We start from the raw sequence: 21,000 nt of genomic DNA on the forward strand, positions 1-21,000 counted from the left end.
CACTTTCCCACCGCTGCGCTTGAAGCTTGCGGTTGAGATTACAAAATCTATATTCTTCGAAGTGCAGAAGACGCCGGGAACGCGTACAGTTTCTATCAATTGCAATGATTGAGCTTGTCCAGGTGGCCAAATCGAAACGCGCCAAGCGTCTCAAGGCACTGGCATGCCCGCGATAAATTGGTAAGGGCGTTTCATTCGCTTGTCGATACGTGCGTCCGTGGCTTAATTTTTGATGGATGCCCTGGCCAAAATTAAGCCACGGACGCACGCATCGACAAGCGAATGAAACGCCCTTACCAATTTATCGCGGGCATGCCAGTGCCTTGAGACGCTTGGCGCGTTTCGATTTGGCCACCTGGACAAGCTCAATCGTTGCAATTGATAGAAACTGTACGCGTTCCCGGCGTCTTCTGCACTTCAAAGAATATAGATTGCGCCGAAATATACGCCAATAATATTTATATAGCGTAATATACAAAGCCACAAGAACGTCTGAATCCACAAGCATGAAGATCAGACAAATTCATGTACTTCCCATCATTCCCATTACAGTGTTCTAGAAGGAGGTAGTGCGCTCACATGGTGGCGGCGCTTGATGCACTTCGTGTCGCCGCCGACAGGTGGCGCGGTTCGCAGCGTCACCTGAAACTCACTGCCATGCCGGAGTAGAACGGGTACCGCGCATTGCTGCAGTTCCCGAAAGAAATGCAACACTCACGATGTGCAATGCGCGATACTTGTTCTGGTGCGTCATATCAGTGTACAGAGAAAAGAATTACCGCCGCTGTGGCTGATCTACGGAGCGTAGGCAGGAGGCTATGCGTAGGCGATGTCTTGTACCGGAAGCGCGGATGAACGCGCCTGGCTATTAACGCATATACAGGGCGCGAAGCAACGGACGATCCTCTTTTATTTCCTGCTATTAAAATGTGCAATGTAATTTCGCTAATGCAGCAGTCATATTGGACAGAATTTTAGCATTGCCTTTTTTTTTTGTTCGTAATCGCTGGCCTGCAGCGGGAATGCGCGCTACAAAGCAAAATTTTTTTCCACGACGCTTAACATTAGATAATCGCTTTTTCGAGTGTTAAGCTCATTATTAATATGCATGACATCGTTCGCACTGTTAACACGACACAGCATATAGAAAGGAAATATAAAATCCAGGTACATTTATGCAATGTTTATTTACAAAGAAACGAGGAAGGAATGTGGACCAGAAAAATCAGGCTCAAGAAGGCTGAACGTTTATAAGTGGAGATGTTTACAAATTGATATAAACATGCACCTGCATGCAGACTCGCCTCAGGAAGTTTTCGCGATCTTCCTGTACATGACTGTTTTCCTTCTCTCGTGTTTTTCCGAGTTAATGCCCATTGTAAAAAAATGGAGCCGCGTTGTAATATAAAAGCTTATTACATTCTTGGTGAGTTCGGCTGAATGCTCACTGCAACCAATTTTGTGCGAGCACTTTGCTTTCACCAGACTAAGCACGTCCAAGATGCTATCAGCATGTAGTTGTTTTTTGCTGAAGCATTCAGTAAAGATGTCTTCAAGCATTTTTACAAACGAAAAAAGTGTTCCATGTGGGTAGAGAAGCCCGCCTCTATCCCTGTGCAGTGTCAACGCAGCAAGCCCAGGATTCTCATCTTCGGACGACACGGTTAGCGCATTCATGCAATCCTGGCAGTTGGTTTTCATTACGCACTTTCGTGCGACATATCCAGACAGATAGTAAGTTATCCGAGAGTCGCTCCTCTCTATGTGCTGGTCGTGATCGACGCATGACTGCATCCAGTCCGGCACCCGGGCGCGAAACAGTAATTTCGACCGCGGCCAGGCATTCTCACGCACACATACTGTACATTGAGCCAAGCACCAAGCACAGCACAGGCACAGAGAGATATTGCCACGGATACAACGCCGGCGGTATTTGCAGTCGAGCGCCGACAACGCCGAACCAACCGAGCTGTACCGAGCGCACCACCGCAACCGCGACACGAGGCAAGAGAAGTTTTTCAGGTGAAACATGCATCAGCGCCCCTGGCGGGCATGCGGGAAGTCGACGCTGAGTGCGCCGCGGCGGAGCGGCGCAGGGATACGACAGTGAGCCCACTGCCCCCTTCTAGAACACTGTAATTCCCATGGTAGGACAACGACTGCAGCGCCAGAGTTCCCTCTAGTAATTTTGTAGGAAACTCTATGCAAAAGACAGACCATAGAGTTAGTAGAACAACTCTAGAAGAAAAAAACAGACGCCATGCAAATAGACGGATGTGACCTCATGGGTTAAAGCGCACGTGACGTCATAGGTGAACGTAGACGTTTTTGGCACCTTTCGTCTGCTGTGCTCCGGTCGCACCAGTCACGGCCCACACCGCCTCCGAGGAGGAGAAGGATGACAGACAGCGCCGAAGGATGACAGAAAGCGCCAAGCCGATTTTGGAAAGGGGAAAGCAAGCATACCGGACCCAGTGTTTCACTGACGACAGGGGAGAGGTCAATGGCCCAAGCTCGTCAGAAGCTAAAGCCTCTTCAGGTCCTGGCGTCTATGGCTGAAGTTCTTGGAAAACCTCCATAGTCTCGTCCTCACGCCGGCCTCTAATTTGGTGTCACTATCAGCATATCTCAGTGTCCACGTTGACTGGGTGGAATGACTACCGCTCTAAACGTAACACTGTGTAGTTAATTTTAGAATATTCACCTATAAGCCATATAGGGTTTCTTCGTATATAACAGCGTTATTTGTGTTTCTTCATGCTTCTGGTAGATGATTGCTAACACGCAAGTGTTTTGTTCTTCAGCCTCATTAACGAAAACAGAGGGGGAGCCAAGCGATTGTTGCAGACGCCGATGTATCAGTAAACGAGCGCAGCGCTGACGACGGGGGACAGAGACACACACGGCGCTGACTTCCCACGATATTTGTCGTTTTGCGAGCCTATTTTTCTTTTATTTATTCTTTCCTTTTTTTTTTTCTCTTGTGCAGCTCGCTAGTCGGCTATTCTGTGCGCGCCCCGCTCGTGACCGCAGGCGGTTGACCTAAAGGAAGAAAGTATGATAGCGCCGACACACGTATGCACAGGACGTGCCTTTCAACACGTGCCGAATGGCTGCCGTCTGACCTCGGCGTGCGATTGTTTTGCTCCGTGCTTGGCGAGGCCGGCGCATCGGGGCGCGCACGTCGGCGCCGCTCCTCCTCGCCGATGCCGCTCGACAGACAATCCAGCGCCAGTTCCGGTCAGTGGTAGGGCTGCTCGTGCGATTGCGATCGAGTGCGCCTCGTTATCGGAGTCCAGCGAACTCTATTTCAACCTCGAGTGTATATTCCAGCTCGTGTGCAAGCAGTGGGGTCTGTCTCCTGGCGAGTGCCTGCGTCGTGTGTGTGCGGACATCGCTCGCAACTGCACACTGTCGATGATCCCGCGATCTCCTCGTCGCCGGTGCCGCAAGCGCGCTTGCCAGCGAGCCGCGTCGCTCCAAGCAGAGGCAGCGACGACGCGTGAGTGTCCATCCGCCACTGTAGTGTCACGTAGGCGCTCTTCCCGGGCTTGGTGGGGGGTGGAGTCCTCAAGGTCTCCCTGCTACGGTCGAAGCCGGCCAGCGAGGCCGGGGGCGCCCATTTCCCGCATGTTCGACGCGTGCCGTGCCTTCCACGCAGCGTCCTGAGTGTCTCCAGCAGGGGTCAACGCGACATCGTCAGGTGAGCCTCCCCTCGCCGCCAGAGTGCAAGGAATGAAAAGAGGGATTGGGTCGTCGAAGATGCAAACAGTGCAGCGCACAGCTTCACGCGTATCCCGATACGTTCGATCGGTGCATTCCACGAACTGGATAGGTATCTTCCGAAAGCCAAGGCTCCGCGTCACGTTGCTCGACCAATCTCGGCATTCGTCGATTGAACATGGAGGCGTGTACCTAATTCCGTTGCTTTTGTGTGCTTGCTGAGGTTGCTGATAATGCGAACAAGATAAGCGCCATAGTTTGGCTCGTCATGTTACTCGTGCAAGGACCCGCCTTGTGCCATAAATGCGCGCAAATAACGTTAGGTGCCTTGGGTGTATAGTGCTATATTTAATTAAGGTTGAGTTTCTTTTTCTAAAATTGCATGTACTCTTTTTTTTATCGTTACCGCTAAATATTCTGTTGTGTCAAAGCTTACTCGCATTCTGTAAATAATCGTATGTAAATGCCATGTATAGCAAAGACTTTCATTGTCTTTTTAGCAGTCAACTACTTTTACAGTATCTAGTCAGGGCAGTGTGTTGTTGCCACTGATTGCCAGTTTTTGTTAAGACCTGTTCCAAGATTGAAATTGTATTTACATTTGGTGTTGCTGCCAGGGGCTTGACTGTGACCGCGGGACTTGTTCTGTATACTTACATTAAGGGGTTACTCTTTAAGAACGATAATAAACATATGCTTAAAACATCTGTAGGTTGGTTGCGGGCTTTCGTGCTTGTCTTTACCACAGATATAATTCCACTTAATTTGGCTCCTGGTAACAACCAAACCCAGACTGCCAAAGTAGAAGTAATTTTGTTTTATACTAAGTTTAAATTCTCATATGCCTACAGTGGAGCCCTGCACAGGCCATATTTATTGGCCCAGCCCGGGTCCACCGTTTGAAGCCCGTGCTCGTGGCTCCAAGCTCAGGCCCGCCGAGGGAACCTTATGTGTACAAGGCTCAGTAATTGAAATGTGATACTTGGACTGCCTGGCAGCTGGTGCCACAGGTTGGCACTGGGTGATCGCTGACGAGCTGTATACAGTCACAATGCATGCTCTCACTTTCATGTGATACAAAATTGGAGAACAGCAGAGTGCCCTCGGCACACACCTTTGGCACAAGAAGCACCAGCAGCCATGCGCACCAATCACTGAGCACTTTGCAGTGCTCATTAATTGAAATGCAATCCACCTGGTGGCTAGCTCTGTTTGCCTCACCGGTGAATGCTACGTGATTGTTTGGAATTTGCTGAGCACAGTACATGCCCTGTCATATTGTAGCTTAGGAGGTATATTGAAATATGTTACAATAAGACTGCAGTGACAATTAATAATTGCAATAGAAAACATTCTTTTTCAACAGATCAAACGTACAGCTAACACGGAAAAGCCAAAAAACGCAAAAGCTGGATTAAAAGTTTTATGCAATGCAAATTATTTAAAGCAGTCGCATACACTTTACATTGAAATAGCTATAGGGATTAGTATACAAACTTGTTAATTGGCTTTTGATTACTAGGCAGTTTTAGCACCGCATACCATATACTGGCTGCAACAACTGGGCATGCGCGGAGTTTAGCAAGCTCTGGTACTAGTTTACCGGAGTGCTCCACCATATACCATGGTTGTGCAACAGCATGGCAGCATCGAGGCTTCCCACTTGGATCTTAATTCACCCGTAATACTTCCTCTCAGTCGTGAGAGCAAGAAATAAATGGTAAAGTCAGTTATCGCTTAGTCTGATCTCACGCCGAGAACAAAGGATAAGCATTCTTTTGTCGTTATTTTCAGGTCGCTTGTTTGTCTGGATGTCGTACGTCAAAGTGGTCGCATGTCTGTACTTCTGTGCAGACATGGTAGCTTTGCAGCTATAGCATTGCTTGAGGTTCCGGGTTCAATTTCGACTGCTGCATTTCGACTGGGGTGAAACAAAAAACATTAGTGTACTTAACTTTTAGGTTACTGGCGCACAAAAAGGGACAAGAGACAGAGGTACGACGCGGACACAGCGCTGTGTCCGCGTCGTACCTCTGTCTCTCATCCCTTTTTGTGCGCAAAAACCTAAAAGTTATGGAATACCAACATGCCCAAACCTACGCTCTTTCTAGTGTACAGTCGTTGACCGTTTATTTGGACCTCAAGGCGACTGCGGAAATGTCCGAATAAACAGGTGTCCGAAAAACCAGATTAAGAAAAAAAAAGAAAGAAATCCTTTATTTCCACGCACTTATTCGCGCTCGGAAGTAGGCTTGAAGAAATTGTGAATTGTGCCGTTGCACGCTGTTCTGTTTATGTGCAATCAGATAAGCCTGAATCTCGGAGAGGCTGAAAGCACGGTCACTGCTTGTACACGCTCCGCATGCGACAGCAGTGTAGCATGGTGCGTCATCTTCCGACTCATCGTCCGGCGGTGCAGCAGAAACCGGATGAATGATCTCGCCGTCGTTGAGTTCTGTGCATGTCAGTACAGCAGTGTCAGCACCTATGAAACTGTCAAATGACACGGTGTCTGGAATCACAATGCAACCGCCGCGCAGGTCTTCGCAGAACATTTTCGGCGCCAGTAGGGAGCAGATCGGAAGGCGACAAATCCTAGGCCTCCCGGCACCCACTTGCCGGCATGCCCTTGCGCAGTCTGCGCAGGCACTGTCGGCGCCATTAGACACTTGACGCTATGTTTCCGTATGCCGCGTTGGATCACCGCAACCTCGACACAGCACACAAAGCAAATACCATCACGCCGACACAAGTCGCACAAATGAAAAGCGTGACCTACTCGCAGCGTCGTGCACGAAGAAACAAACAAATCAGCTTCTGGATTGTCTTGACATGGCTTACTAAGCTGAGACCGGAACTGCTGTAGCAACTCTATCGAATCAGGCAGAAACGATGATGAGCGGGAATTTCCAGTAGCGCCACTTCGTGGGGCAGCAGAGGCTCCGTTCAAAACAAAAATGGCATTCAGCAAATCGGACCATGCACCGGTCAGAGTCGGTGCATGGTGCTCTCGATCGAGTTGGCTCAAGGAGTGTCCGAAAAATCAGACGAGAGGTTGCAAGGTGTCCGAACTTCCGGCAGTTGTTATACATTATGGTCTATGGGGAGAATGGCAGTGCTGCGAAGCAGACCGAATAATTGAGCACGTCAGAATTTTTGGAGTCCGAAAAATCAGATGGTGACTGTACTTAGATTTAGCTGTACGTTGAGGAACCCCGTGGGGTCAAAATTAATCCAAGGTCTGTCACTACGGTGAGCCTCATAATCCGATTGTGGTTTTGGCACATACGGCTACATGATTTAATTAAACATGAACACTTCTATGACGTGGTGATGTGCTGTGTGAGGCAATGACAATGCTAACCTTTGCAGAGGTTATGAACAATTACACACAACAGCGCCTCAAGCAAATGCGTCTCGCTGTACGTTCGGTGTGCTATGCAGACATACAGCAGGGGTGCTCGCTAGGTAATGTTTAACATCAACTCACCACCCTTGTATTGCACTAAATGCCAAAGAAAGTAAACATTCGCCAGTAACATCACCGCTAATTGTCGTCGATTAAAGCATACAGCACAGAAAGCTTAGCTTACATCAATTCCCTCAGTGCATGGGATCCGCATGCTCTTCTTTAGTTTACTTTTTGATTAAGGATTATTGATTCCATATAATACAATAATTGCTTTCTTTTTAACATTAGTTTCACCTTTCAACAGCGCTTACCTTATAGCAGTCCTAAAAGTTTATTTGTGATTATAACCCATAATTATCCACCCATTTCTTGGCCGGTCCCCCACAATGGGGATGAGCCACAAGTTGGATGGGCAATGATGATTCCTCAAACAGTGTTCAAACTATATGTGGGTTGGCACTATATGCCACATATTGGCACATCGCAAGGCAACTCCTGCTGGGTAGAAAGAATAGCCAGCTATGAAATGTTCTGTTCCGCTTGCAGAGGCCCCATCAGGTTAAAGTATCAGACTTCTGTGCAGTGGTCCTTTGTTTAAATCCACCCGTTGGACAGTTTTATTTGTTTATTTAATTAAATGTATATTGCATTTATCCGGAACATCACGGGTAGAATGTCCATATGCCCGAATATAATTGCTATTGGAATAAGAATGGCTAATTATCGAATCTTATCTAGAGCGGCTCATAGATTGACAGGTTAGAAAAAAAAGAATTTACCCCCCCCCTTTCTTTTGTACAGCTGTGAACATATACAATTTTATCATAAAATGCCCGGATTCTAGAGCTTGTTTACCAGTGCCTGAAGACTTATGGTTCTATGATTTTTTATTTGCATACAGCTTATGGAAAAATCTATTTAAAAAGATGCAAAAGCAGTGCTAGCCGATTTTCAGAATTTTGGACCCGCTCGATTATTTGGAGGAATACCCGCAGCAGTGCCAGTCTCTCTACCAAAGCCATGTATAAAGGCAACCACATTTTTGGCGGCCGTGGCATGAATATTCCACGAATGAATTTCACAAATATTTCTGTCTGTAACAGATGTGAATATAGACGAGTGTGCCACTTTACAGCGTTCCCACAGAATAAATGCTAGGAATTATTTTAGTAAACAAGTATATCACGATTTTTAGTATTTCTGACCAGTATTTGGTATTTATGGACTTGAACTGTAGGATTTTTGAAATGTTAAAGTTAGCAGGTCTGATATTGTTTGCTCAGGCAATTAAAATCCAGTTTTTCGAACTTGTCACTCTAGCTTCACACAGTATGCCTCGCAGAACGCCCATGTGTACCTGAAGGCTCCCCCTATAGGCTCCCCCATCAGTAAACGTGCATTCAAGCCCGGGCCCAGCTTAGGCATGAATGCTTTAATTCTCTCAAGTTTATGGGTAAGCATGTGCAGCGTTTGCAGGCCTGCAGTGCTTCAAATAGAATGCACACAATTAAAGCTTGTGCTTGTGCCCCCATTTTACACCAAGATGTGTGAAAACCTAGCTCAAACCATGATTCTGCTTGATATACTTGTCTGACAAAATTAATTATAAGCATTTGCAACACATTTTGATCATGGTAAATAAACCTGCTTGTTCATTAATGAATGCTGTCATAACATCTGAGGCAAGTAGCTGCTGGACGAATTGATTAGAGTAGTGTTATGGAGTGGTGTCGGACGATGCCGGCCAAGGGGCAAGCTTACGGAACAGGCATTACAGCCAGGGTGCGGAGTGCCGCAGAAGGAAACAGGAGTCTTCCGTTAACAAGGACCGAACAAAGACTGACTTTATTTCAGCAAAGAGGAAAGGGAACACTGCTTGAAACACAACGTTGGGCGTGGCGTGGCACTAGCGGTCAACGCGTTTTGAAACCAAAACACTAGATGCGACATCACTTCTCCCTTAAAAGAAAATGAAACTTTCTCTTCGCTTGAAAAAGCGAGCACTGAAGACGCAAAATGTCATGCAGACAAAAGCAGGAATTGTATACAGTTACACAATGTGTAATGTTGTGAGAGGACCTGCACATTTGTAGACTACTAGAGACATCTTTATATAATGGAATATGCAAGTATGATTGTCTATCACAGACATTTTATTTTTTTTAAACCAGGTACTTCTACATGTTACAGCCCTGTTCATAGACAAAAAATATCCTTGGTTCCCCTTATTTTGTTTTTTCAAATGCAGGAAATGCATTACTAGAAAGTGACCATAATGAAAAAAAAAACATTGCACACCACACTGTTGCATAACGTAGAGAACGCAAAGTTAAATAAGACGCTTGTACCCATCTTGGCGAAACCAAGAAGCACGGTGGAAAGAGAACACTGTATACAAGTTGACACATCATCGTCATCAGCCTGGTTATGCCCACTGCAGGGCAAAGGCCTCTCCCATACCTCTCCAACTACCCCGGTCATGTACTAATTGTGGCCATGTTGTCCCTGCAAACTTCTTAATCTCATCCGCCCACCTAACTTTCTGCTGCCCCCTGCTACGCTTCCCTTCCCTTGGAATCCAGTCCGTAACCCTTAATGACCATCGGTTATCTTCCCTCCTCATTACATGTCCTGCCCGTGCCCATTTCTTTTTCTTGATTTCAACTAAGATGTCATTAACTCGTGTTTGTTCCCTCACCCAATCTGCTCTTTTCTTATCCCTTAACGTTATACCAATCATTCTTCTTTACATAGCTCGTTGCGTCGTCCTCAATTTAAGTAGAACCCTTTTCGTAAGCCTCCAGGTTACTGCCCCGCTACGCTATGGATTGGCCATCGAGCTAGCCATGGCTTCAAACAGTTTACGGCTAGGTGCAACAATGACATTCCTGAAGTAAACTACACAAAATACACTTATTAATGTTTCTCACGCCATTTTTTAAATATATGCTTCCTAGATAACTGTTTTTTATTGTATTACGATTGGCAAGCAAACTTAACCGTTTCACTGCAGCTATCGGCATCGCGACATTTAATTTTATTAAGTATGTGCGTGTAGCAGCGATCGAAATATAATGGCATTAAGAAGCTTAAGGTCTTAAACCTTTAATGGCATTAACCTGGAACACTAGAGGACACCTAATATCGCCGGCTGGAATCTGCAAAGCAGGAATTGCCTTTCCTGACCAGACCTACCCTGCCACCTTCGTTATTCTCCAGCAGTGTTCACGAGACATAATTCTTGGCATGGACTTCCTGAACCAACATGGCACCATCATTGACCTGAAGTTGAAGTTGATAAGGCTATCTGAAGATCAAATGATGCCACCGGAGAGTTCTCTTAGTCACCATGCCTTCAGTGTGCTCAAAGATCAAGTCAGTACCCCGCCTTGCTCCAGAATTGTATTTGTATTGGCACCGAGACACCTGCAGATGTAGAAGGCTTCATAGAGGGGGATCATCATCTGCTGCACGAGGGGAAAAGAGGGGATCGCTCGACTGCATAGAGGGAAAGCTAAAGTGATGCTGACAAACTTCTGCCAGGAGTTCAAGCACATCAACAAAGGCATGACGATCGCATACATCGAGGAAATTGTGGAAACCAGCAATGTGTTCATCCTTTCGGATTCTGCCACATCTACCCCAACGACCATAGTTCTTGAATCAGACTTCGACATAAATCTAAGTTTCCCCCTGAGTAAACAGCAACAGTTCAGAGGTTTTCTCCGATAATACAAAGACTGCTTTCTGACCTCATCGAGGATTCGACAAACACCAGTTGCAAAGCATCTCATAATAACCGAAGAGCGTGCTCGACCACTTCGCCAGAGAATTTAGCAAGCTTCAACACGGTAATGTGATGCTATAAGGCAAAAAGTCGACGAAATGCTGCAGGACGACATCATCCACCTGTCGAAAAGCCTGTGGGCAGCTCCTGTAGTCTTGGTGAACAAAAAGTGTGGAACCTGACATTTCTGCATCAATTATTGTGGAATGAACATGATCACGAAAAAGTATGTATACCACCTCCCACGGATAGACACATTAGATCGACTCTGCAATGCTAAATACTTCTTGTCGGTGGATCTCAAGGCTGGCTACTGGCAAATAGAAGTCTACAAGAAGTATGGCGAAAAAACCGTTTTCATCATGGCGGACAGCCTCAAGGTGATGCCGTTCAGATTGTGCTCAGCACTTGCAGCGTTCCAGCGCATGATGGACAATGTATTAGCAGGGTTGAAGTGGCAGACCTGTCTTGTTTACTTGGATGATGTCATTGTTTTCGCTGGAAATTTCGACCATCACCTTAGGCGGCTTGGGACTGTACAAGAGGCCATCAAGTCATCAGTGCTCATTCTGAAGCCAGAATAGTGCCGATTTGCTTATGATGGGTCACGTTATTAGCAAATCTGAAGTCCGTCGTGATCCGCAGAAGACATCTGCCATCGCTAACCTCCCATGGACAAGGAGGAAGTGAGTGTGCAGATTGCTCGGCCTGTGTGCTTATCAGAGGCGTTTCGTTCGACTTTTCACGCATTGCTGAGCCATTGGCATATCTTACAAAATATGGCATTGAGTTCAAGTGTGAAATGTCGCAGACAGAAACACTCGAAGAGCTTAAACAATGCCTGCAGTCATCACCAGGACTTATCCACTTCGGTGAAGACGCCGACACTGAAATCCACACCGATACATGTGGCCCAGGCCTTGGTGCCTTCCTAGCTCAAAGGAAAGACAGATTTGAAAAGGTCATAACTTATGCTAGCTGGTCGTTGTCGAAAGCAGAAATCAGTTATTTGACGACAGAAAAACCTATATGGCAGGCCCTTCAATGTTGTAAGCAACCACCATGCCTTGTGTCGGCTGGCAAACTTAAAGGACCATAATGTTAATTGGTACAGTGCAAAGTAGGGCAGAGGGACTGAGAAAATATGAGGACCAGTGCTTACTGCCAACTGAATTTTATTGTTTGACACAGAAGTTTATGTGGAAAAAGAAGAAGCAAAAATGTGACATAAACTATATAGTACCATTATCCCCCACTGTTTGCGCTGACGTCTAGAAATGTCAACTCCCTTTGCGATAAGGCCAGAGATTCCTTACGTATGCATAGGTATCCTTCACATGCCATGCTAGCTGCTTCGACAGTGATGTGTGCGTGCGGTCATCCATGTGTGTAAAAATTACTTTTGTTTGCTCGAGCATTGATGCAAACAGTGGGGATGATGGTATCTTTGTTTTGTATCACATTGCTGCATCTTTTTTCTTCTGTTTTCCTATATAAACTTCTGTGTTAAACAATAATATTCAGTTGGCAGTAAGCACTCATCCTTGTTTTTTCTGCATCCCTCTGTTCTGCTTCGCATTACATCACTTAACTTATGGAAAACCAACTAGCAAGGACGCCTCACACAATGAGCACCAGGAATTTGACCTCATCATTGCCTACGAGTCAGGATGGAAGCACCTTGACACCAACTACCTATCACGCACACCCATTGACCCATGTCCACAAGACAACGAGGGTGACGACACCTTTTTGGGAACAATAAGCATAAAAGGCTTCGCTGAACAGCAACGAGTACATTGAGTACTTGAAAGGTTACACTGACGTCCTTAGGCCATTTAGGCAAGGATTGTCTTCATTTTCCCTACAAAATGACACACTTGTAAAAAACTTCTCACCAGTTCACGCCAAGTACTTCCTTGATGTTCCCTCAGCACTGTGTCCAAAGGTACCAGGTGCCCTACATGATGATCTGATCACTGGGCACCTCGGATTTTCCTGTATGCTATTGAGGATACAAGAGAGGTGTTACTGGCTGTGCCTGATCACCGACGTTGCCCACGACGTCAAGACATGCCGAGACTTGCAGCGATGCAAGAGACCACAAACAAGGCCAGCGAGATTGTTGTAGCCGATCGAACTACATTGACGACAATTTCAGCAAATAACAATCAACTTGTTGGGGCCATTTCCCATGTCACCATACGGGAACAAATGGATCATTGTGGCTACCGATTACGTTATCCACTACACCAAAACGAAAGCCCTGAAGGAGAAAAATTCTTTTTCGAGACCATCCTGTTCCAATGTGATGCCCCAGAAGTCGTGATCACCAGCAGAGGAAGGCTTTTACAGCTGAACTAACCCAAGCCATTCTGCAATACAGCGAGACAAGACACAGGAGGACAACTGCCTACTACCAGCAGACAAATGGTCCTACCGAGTAGCTGAACAAGACCTTCGTCGACATGTCGATGTCGAACACAAGACACAAGACCTGGTACACAAGAGCTGGCAACCGTCACTTATAGCACAGCGGTACAGGAAACAACACAGATCACGTCATCCAAGCTGGTTCACGAAAGCATGACAATGTCTCTTGATGCCATGCTACCCCACATTACCAACGAAGAGAAATCTTGACGTCGCCGCCTATTTGCCCGCCTGCACAACAAGAGCAAGCAAAGGACGGACACCCGACACTACAATCTTCGACCACACTACGTGGAATACCTGCCCGGTGACCGTGTTTTGGTATTGACATTGATACGCTGATGAGGACTTAATGACAAACTTCTGCGACGCTATTTCGGACCCTACAAAATTATGCAACGTATTGGTGCATGGATGTATTGGTGGGCACAGTGGAGTACATGGCATTATGCAATCACAGTGGCAGTGCTCGTATCCTGGACTAGTCTGTGTTGTGCATATTAAGCCCTTCTACATCATCATCATCATCAGCCTGGTTACGCCCACTGCAGGGCAAAGGCCTCTCCCATAGTTCAGTGACCACGGATTAACTTATCCCCAATTTTTCCCATTCGAGGTCTCTGAATACCTCCTGTAAACACGCTGTGAATAGCATTGGAGAGATCGTATCTCCGTGCCTGACGCCTTTCTTTATTGGGATTTTGTTGTTTTCTTTATGGAGGACTACGGTGGCTGTGGAGCCTCTAGAGATATCTTTTAGTATTTTTACATAAGGCTCATCTACACCCAGGTTCCGTTATGCCTCCATGACTGCTGAGGTTTTGACAGAATCAAATGCTTTCTCGTAATCAATGAAGGCTATATATAAGGGTTGGTTATATTCCGCACATTTCTCTATCACCTGGTTGATAGTGTGAATATGGTCTATTGTTGAGTAGCCTTTACGGAATCCTGCCTGGTCCTTTGCTTGACAGAAGTCTAAGGTGTTCCTGATTCTATTTGCGATTACCTTAGTAGATAGTTTGTAGGCAACTGACAGTAAGCTGATCGGTCTATAATTTTTCAAGTCTTTGGCGCCCCCTTTCTTATGGATTACGATTATGTTAGCGTTCTTCCAAGATTCCGGTACGCTCGAGGTCATGAGGCATTGCGTATACAGGGTGGCCAGTTTCTCTAGAACAATCTGTCCACCATCCTTCAACAAATCTGCTGTTACCTGATCCTCCCCAGCTGCCTTCCCCCTTTGCATATCTCCCAAGGCTTTCTTTACTTCTTCCGGCGTTACCTGTGGGATTTCGAATTCCTCTAGACTATTTTCTCCTCCATGATCGTCGTGGGTGCCACTGGTACTGTATAAATCTCTATAGAACTCCTCAGCCACTTGAACTATCTCATTCATATTAGTAATGATATTGCTGGCTTTGTCTCTTAACACATACATCTGATTCTTGCCAATTCCTAGTTTCTTCTTCACTGCTTTTAGGCTGCCTCCGTTCCTGAGAGCATGTTCAATTCTATCCATATTATACTTCCTTATGTCAGCTGTCTTACGTTTATTGATTAACTTTGAAAGTTCTGCCAGTTCTATTCTAGCTGTAGTGTTAGAGGCTTTCATACACTGGCGTTTCTTGATCAGATCTTTCGTCTCCTGCGATAGTTTACTGGTATCCTGCCTAACGGAGTTACCACTGACTTCCATGCACACTCCTTAATGATGCCCACAAGATTGTCGTTCATTGCTTCAACACTAACGTCCTCTTCCTGAGGTAAAGCCGAATACGTGTTCTGTAGCTGTAGCCCTTCTACACCCGCTGATAAACTTTGGGACATTGTTTCTTTGTTGTTGTTTTCTTTACTGCAGGTACTCTTGTTTTTTGCTATTGCGTTTGTTTGCAGCATTGGGATGACACACGTGTAGTTGTTTATCTTTCTTAGGTGACCACTTAATGTTAAACACTCAGCGCAGGACGCGCCTGTATTTATCTGAAGGTTCTCTAATGTTATTGATGATTCTATCTGTTATCTGTCTGTCACCAAACCTTGTGTAATCTGATTGTATGCATGACACAAATTGTGTAGTACTTGCTGGAAGACACGCGGGCACCAGTGATTACACTGGAACCTTTGACAACTTATTTATAAAAGCTGACACGCTTGACCCACTGTAAAAGTTTTTGTTAATCGTTGACTTTGCTCGCCTCTATCACTGTGCTGGAGTGTTACTTGTTTTGCTGAGCACAGGTTCACGCAACAACTAGTTAAATTTGTAAGTCGCACTTCTGACACTGTGTCATTCTTCACCGTCACTACCACGTGACAGTATTGCCATGTGCATAACAGTTGGCTGTTTCGTGGGTTTGCCACTTCTGCGGAAACTGAGGACGACTAAGTGAGCTGGGTTCGACGATGACAAAGACACACACTCAGTGAAGGTGTTGGGCTGAATGTCTGCGATTCCTTTATGTTAAAGTTCTTGCCATATATCGTAATGTGACTGGTGGAACTGTGGGGTACTCTGTTCCATTCACTGCAACCAACAGGAAGCTCTCACCATTGATTGGGACACCTTTGACGCTGCCCTGCAGTGCAGCTGGTGACAACTAGGGCTGCCACCAGAAGTGGACCCTCTCTCAGTCCAGTTGAGAAAGATGACCACCAATTCAACGGCCAGCCAGACTGGAGAGGCCACCAACTCCGATTGCTCCGTGGATTTTCAACACACCAGACTCCAAGGTTGTTTCACGGTGATGCTTTCGACTATGTTGACGACTGGCTGAACCACTGCAATAGAGTTACCAGTGTCAACAAATGGGATGACCACCGGAAGCTCCAGTATGTCTACTTCACCCGTGACGGCTTGGTGTGCACCTGGTTTTGAAAACCATGAAGCTTGGTGACCAGGTCACCAAGCTTGGTCCTTGGTGACCTGGCAGGAATTTTGTAGCCAGCTACATAATACTTGCGGAAGTTCAGACCGGGATGAGCAAGCACGTGCCCTCAATTCTAGGAATCGGAGACGAAATGAGAGTGCTGCCATGGTCGTTGAGGACATGTCACAGCTGTTCCAGCGAGTTGATCCCGGAGTGGCAGAAGAAAAGAAAGTATGCTTGTTGACGTGGGGTGTGAAAAAACAGTTCTTCACAGGCCTAGTGCGCAACCCACTGGGTACCATAGCCGAGTTCCTCAATGAAGCAACAACAATGGAATGTGTGCTATGGCAGTGGTCGTTGCAGTACCAGTGCCCAAGCAAATTTAGATATCTCTTGTCAACCTCTGATTTGCAACCCTCAGGTAACTTGTGCACAGTATTGTATGTGAGGAGCTGCAAAAATTAATGCAGTGTCTCCTCCACCCCACGTGACTGCTCTAAGTGATACGGTTTGCCAAGAGGTCATGCAGGTGCTACAAAGATGGTTGTGCTGCCAGCCGTGGTCCCTCTCCTGATACACGCCAAAGCCCTGAGAGCTCCTATGTCGGTCGTCGGCTATCCGTCCCGTCCAACCATGCAACAGACAGCACTATACTTCCCAAGTTCTCTGCCTTCCGCGGCCCCAAGTCTAAATGTATGAAAATCCAGCGTGGCTTGCTGCTGACCATCGGCCACTCTGCTACCATGGTGGTGCAACAGGTCACATACCGAGAGTGCACATACCGAGAAATGGGCACTCCTGGGTTTGACCGAGAGGAACATTGACCCTGGAATGGTGAGTGTCCCCAAGCTATTGCTGAGTGCTGGGTGAGCCACTAGCCCCCGATTCATCCAGGGTGTCAGTCCTGCTCTCCATCTTCTCGACGCTCTGCATCACCTGGGTAACACTCAGCGTTCGCTCATGGCCTTGGGAGCAGATCCACTAGGTCTGCAAGCTCCTGCTTGGGAAACTAGGAACAACCACTTCCAGGGGTGGGGCTGCTCTTGACTGATCTATAAAATGCCTGCTTCCCCTGATATGCCGGCCTACCGATTATGATTCCCTTTCACAACTGCATGCCGTCGACAAAGGTGCTTCCACTGACATCCCCATTCATGTTCACACACAACCGGTCACGGCCTTCGTCGGTGCTGGCACCTATTCTGTTATGAGTGCCGAACTAGGTGCTGAACTGAGAAAAGTCACGATGCGACGGCACAGACTAAGCCTCCAAACAGCTGGCGGTCATCTCTTGACGCCGATTGGGAGGTGCACAGCCAGGCTCCAAGTTTGTCAGTGTACGTTGCCCCTTTCATGGTGTTGTACTAGTGCTCCCAGAGAGTCATCCTTGGGATGGCTTTTCTTCGTGAGCACAGAGCTGTTATTGATCTTCAAGAGCTTAATATAATGTTTTCCGTCAACTACGCCCCTGTACTGCAAGATAGTAAGATGGTGCAAGAGAGCACTGCATGTTGTTGATTCAATTCAATTCAGCTTTATTCAACATCTGCGGCAGCGTTCATCGCAGTATCAGTGCCCAAGCAACTTTAGATCTCTTTCGTCATCCATGGCAGCCCCTGATTTGACAACCCTCGGGTAACTTGTGCGCAGTATTGTACATGAGAAGCTGCAAAAAGTTAATGCAGTGTCTCCTCCACCCCATGTGACTGCTCTAAGTGATATGGTTTGTGAAGAGGTGATGACACTGTGGCACTCCTGCCGCGAACTTGTATGTTCATAACTGTTGAAAGCGAATGTGACCATAACAGTAGTGGCATCGCTGAAGGAAACCTGTTGGTGCTCTTGGCACGGCAGGTCTGCGTCGCCTGCGACATTATTAAACTGAATCGCAGGATGACTGAGCTTTTAGTTAATAACTTTAGTGGCAAGTGCCAACACCTGGTAAAACGAACGACCATTGCTCGCTTTGAGGATGCTATAAGTTCTACACTTGCTGAGGTTTCTACAGCCATCAAAAGTGACAACGCGATAGTCAATATAGCCTACGTAAATCCTGAGCCCACAGCCACACAGAAAGAGTGCACATAAAGTATTTTATGCACGTTCACTGACTGTTTTGCACCCATGTCAAAAGTAAAACAGACCCCCATAGCGAAGCACCATATTATAACGGACTCGACCGAACAGCCTGTGTGTAAGCACGCCTACCTAATGTCACAAAAGGATCAAGAGGCGATTCATTGTTAAGGGAAGCAAATGCTCGACAATGGCATTATTCAACCCTCAACCAGCCTGTGGCCGTCCTTAGTTGTGCTTGTGAAAAGGGATGGCACTCTTAGTTTTTGTGGGGATTACCACAACAAGGTGGCGAAAAAAGGTGTCGGCCCTCTTCCCGGTGTAGATGATTAAGGACTATGCTCAACTCTCATGACCTTCCAAGGGATGATGGACACCGTGCTGTCAGGTTTTAAGTTGAGCAACACTTGCAGTGACTTCAGTCTGTGTTCCTTGCAATTTGCTCTGCAAGATTACAAAGACGGCGCCGAATAAAACAACACACGAAGAAGGGAGACATGAGACAAGCACGTAGGCGCTACGTGCTTGTCTCGTGTCTCCCTTCTTCGTGTGTTGTTTTATTCGGCGCCGTCTTTGTAATCATGCTTAACCAACTAGCCCACCAGCACATGCTTAGTGCTCTGCAAGCCTATCATTAAAACCAGAGAAATGTCATTTTGGTTATCAGGAGCTGAACTTCCTCGGTCACATTGTTAATCATGATGTTCAGCCAGACCCAGAAAAGAGTATGGCTGTTGCTTCATTTCCATCGCCAGCCAACAAATGTGACCTGCACCACTTCTTGGGCCCCTGCATATATTACAAACGCTTTGTGAAGAATTTTTCCAAAATCGCAGAACCCCAGGCTCATTTAACAAAGGAGGATATCCCATTTGTTTGTGGTCCGAAGTGAAGAGACTCCTTCTCCGAGCTTAATAAGCAGCACCTCCAGACACCGCCCTTAACCCTTTGAGGGTCGATGCCGTAAACATACGGCGCCACGAACAGGTGCGAAAATGGTCGATGCCGTATATTTACGGCACCATCTGTACGTTTAAAACGCGCGTTAATTTCCTAACTTTTTCTTGTCTGGCATGTGCTGCCACTATGTGGGAATACATGAAATTTTTTCTCGCGTCTCTATCTTTCGGTTTTCGTTGTATAGTTCTTTTTTGCTCCGGCGCGTCTGCTACCGCTCGCGCATTGGCGCCTTCGCGGGCACGCGGTGGTTAGTTTTGGTTTTGTTCCGCATGCGGTTTCGGCTTCTTTCGCTCGCAAAAGTGATGGCTATCTCGTTCTTATCACTCAAAGGGTTGCCGCCTGTTACTCGCTCGTTTGTTGCTCACAGGGGTCCGCATACGAAGGATGCCACCGTGCATGCATTTCCTTTTTTTTGGCACTTTATTCAGAAGTTGCCTCGCATGGCTGCTCAGAGAAACAGTACCCAGAGGAGGTGCCACGTCTGCGCCAACACCACTCGGCAGCAAAAACGTCGCAAGGACACAAGGTACATGTACGCTGAGTGCAACAAACCACTCTGTGTGGAGCCATGCTTCAAGGACTACCACATGCTGAAGAAATATTAGTGCAAGAGGAACATTAGAGACTTGCGAAAAATTTTTCGTGTGCGCATTCTTCTTGTGTATTTTTCTCGTGTCGACATGTGTATAACAATGCGCCAATTTTTTAAAAAATTCTTTTCTTTATTTGCTATCTTATATTGTTTTTCATGAATAAAGAGTACATATATGCCAACGCAAAGCATTTTTTTCTCACTTAATTACCCTAAAAAAATTACGTTAAATTCATTTCGAAATAGGTCCTGCTGAAGAATTTAACTGTGCAATAAAAAAATCTACCCTGGGTGGTCGCATATAGCGAAAAAAATCGACCCTCAAAGGGTTAATTAAACACTTTGATGAAGATGCCCACACTGAAATGCACACCGATGCTAGCAACATCGACCTTAGTGCAGTCTTTGTGCAGTGGCAGGATGGCGTTCAATGTGCTATTACTTATGCTAGCCGCACTTTAATTTCTGCAAAAACGAACTACTCTACCATGGAAAAAGAATGCTTAGCTGTCGTCTGGGTGAGTTCTGGCCATATTCATACGGCCGGCTGTTCAGAGTGGTTACTAACTGACTGACTAGTCGATCTAAATGACCCTTCAAGGCGCCTCGTCAGGTGGAACCTTCATCTTGCAAGAATTTGACGTAACAGTCATCTGCAAGTTTGGCCAGAGACAAACTGATGCTGACTGTTCTTCGCGCGCTCCACTTGCAACGGTGTCAAGTGATACCGATGACAACGGTAGCTTCCTTTCCCAGTCAATATATCTCAATGGCTAGGCAACAGCGGGATGGTTTAGAACTCGGGCACCTTATTGACTATTTTGAAGGCCGAAGTTCACCTGCTCCACAGACATTACCATGTTTACCATCTTCGTTCTGTCTCAGCAGCAATGTGTTGTACAAAAAGAACTTCTAGCCATCAGGGACTGGACATCTCCTTGTTGTTCCGTCCGCGCTACGTGCCGATATTCTTTCCGCCTGTCACAATGGCCGTTTGGGATTAGCACATACCTTGGCACAAATTGGTCAACGCTACTACTCGCCTAAGTTCGCCCAGGAAGTCGAACGTTAAATGAAAACTTTCCACGACTGCCAGCGCCGGAAGGCTCCACATCAGCACCCAGCCAGTTTTCTGAAGCCTCTTCAT

The 21,000-nt window shown here is 46.5% G+C and overlaps 1 protein-coding gene across 2 annotated transcripts in view; it reads left to right on the forward strand.

Moving 5' to 3' along the window:
- Positions 1-2,789: 2,789 nt before the first annotated feature.
- LOC126538394 (electron transfer flavoprotein regulatory factor 1-like) overlaps positions 2,790-21,000 on the forward strand; it is a 72,625-nt gene continuing 54,414 nt past the window's right edge. The window contains exon 1 of one of the 2 annotated variants that reach the window (XM_055074747.2): positions 2,790-3,502. The gene's annotated coding sequence lies outside the window, so the exon portion shown is untranslated. Of the gene's footprint in view, positions 3,704-21,000 lie in introns of both variants that reach the window. The other variant, XM_055074746.2, reaches the window with a different exon arrangement.

This window comes from Dermacentor andersoni, chromosome 4 (assembly GCF_023375885.2).
Source record: "Dermacentor andersoni chromosome 4, qqDerAnde1_hic_scaffold, whole genome shotgun sequence".
Taxonomy (NCBI): Eukaryota; Metazoa; Arthropoda; class Arachnida; order Ixodida; family Ixodidae; genus Dermacentor; species Dermacentor andersoni.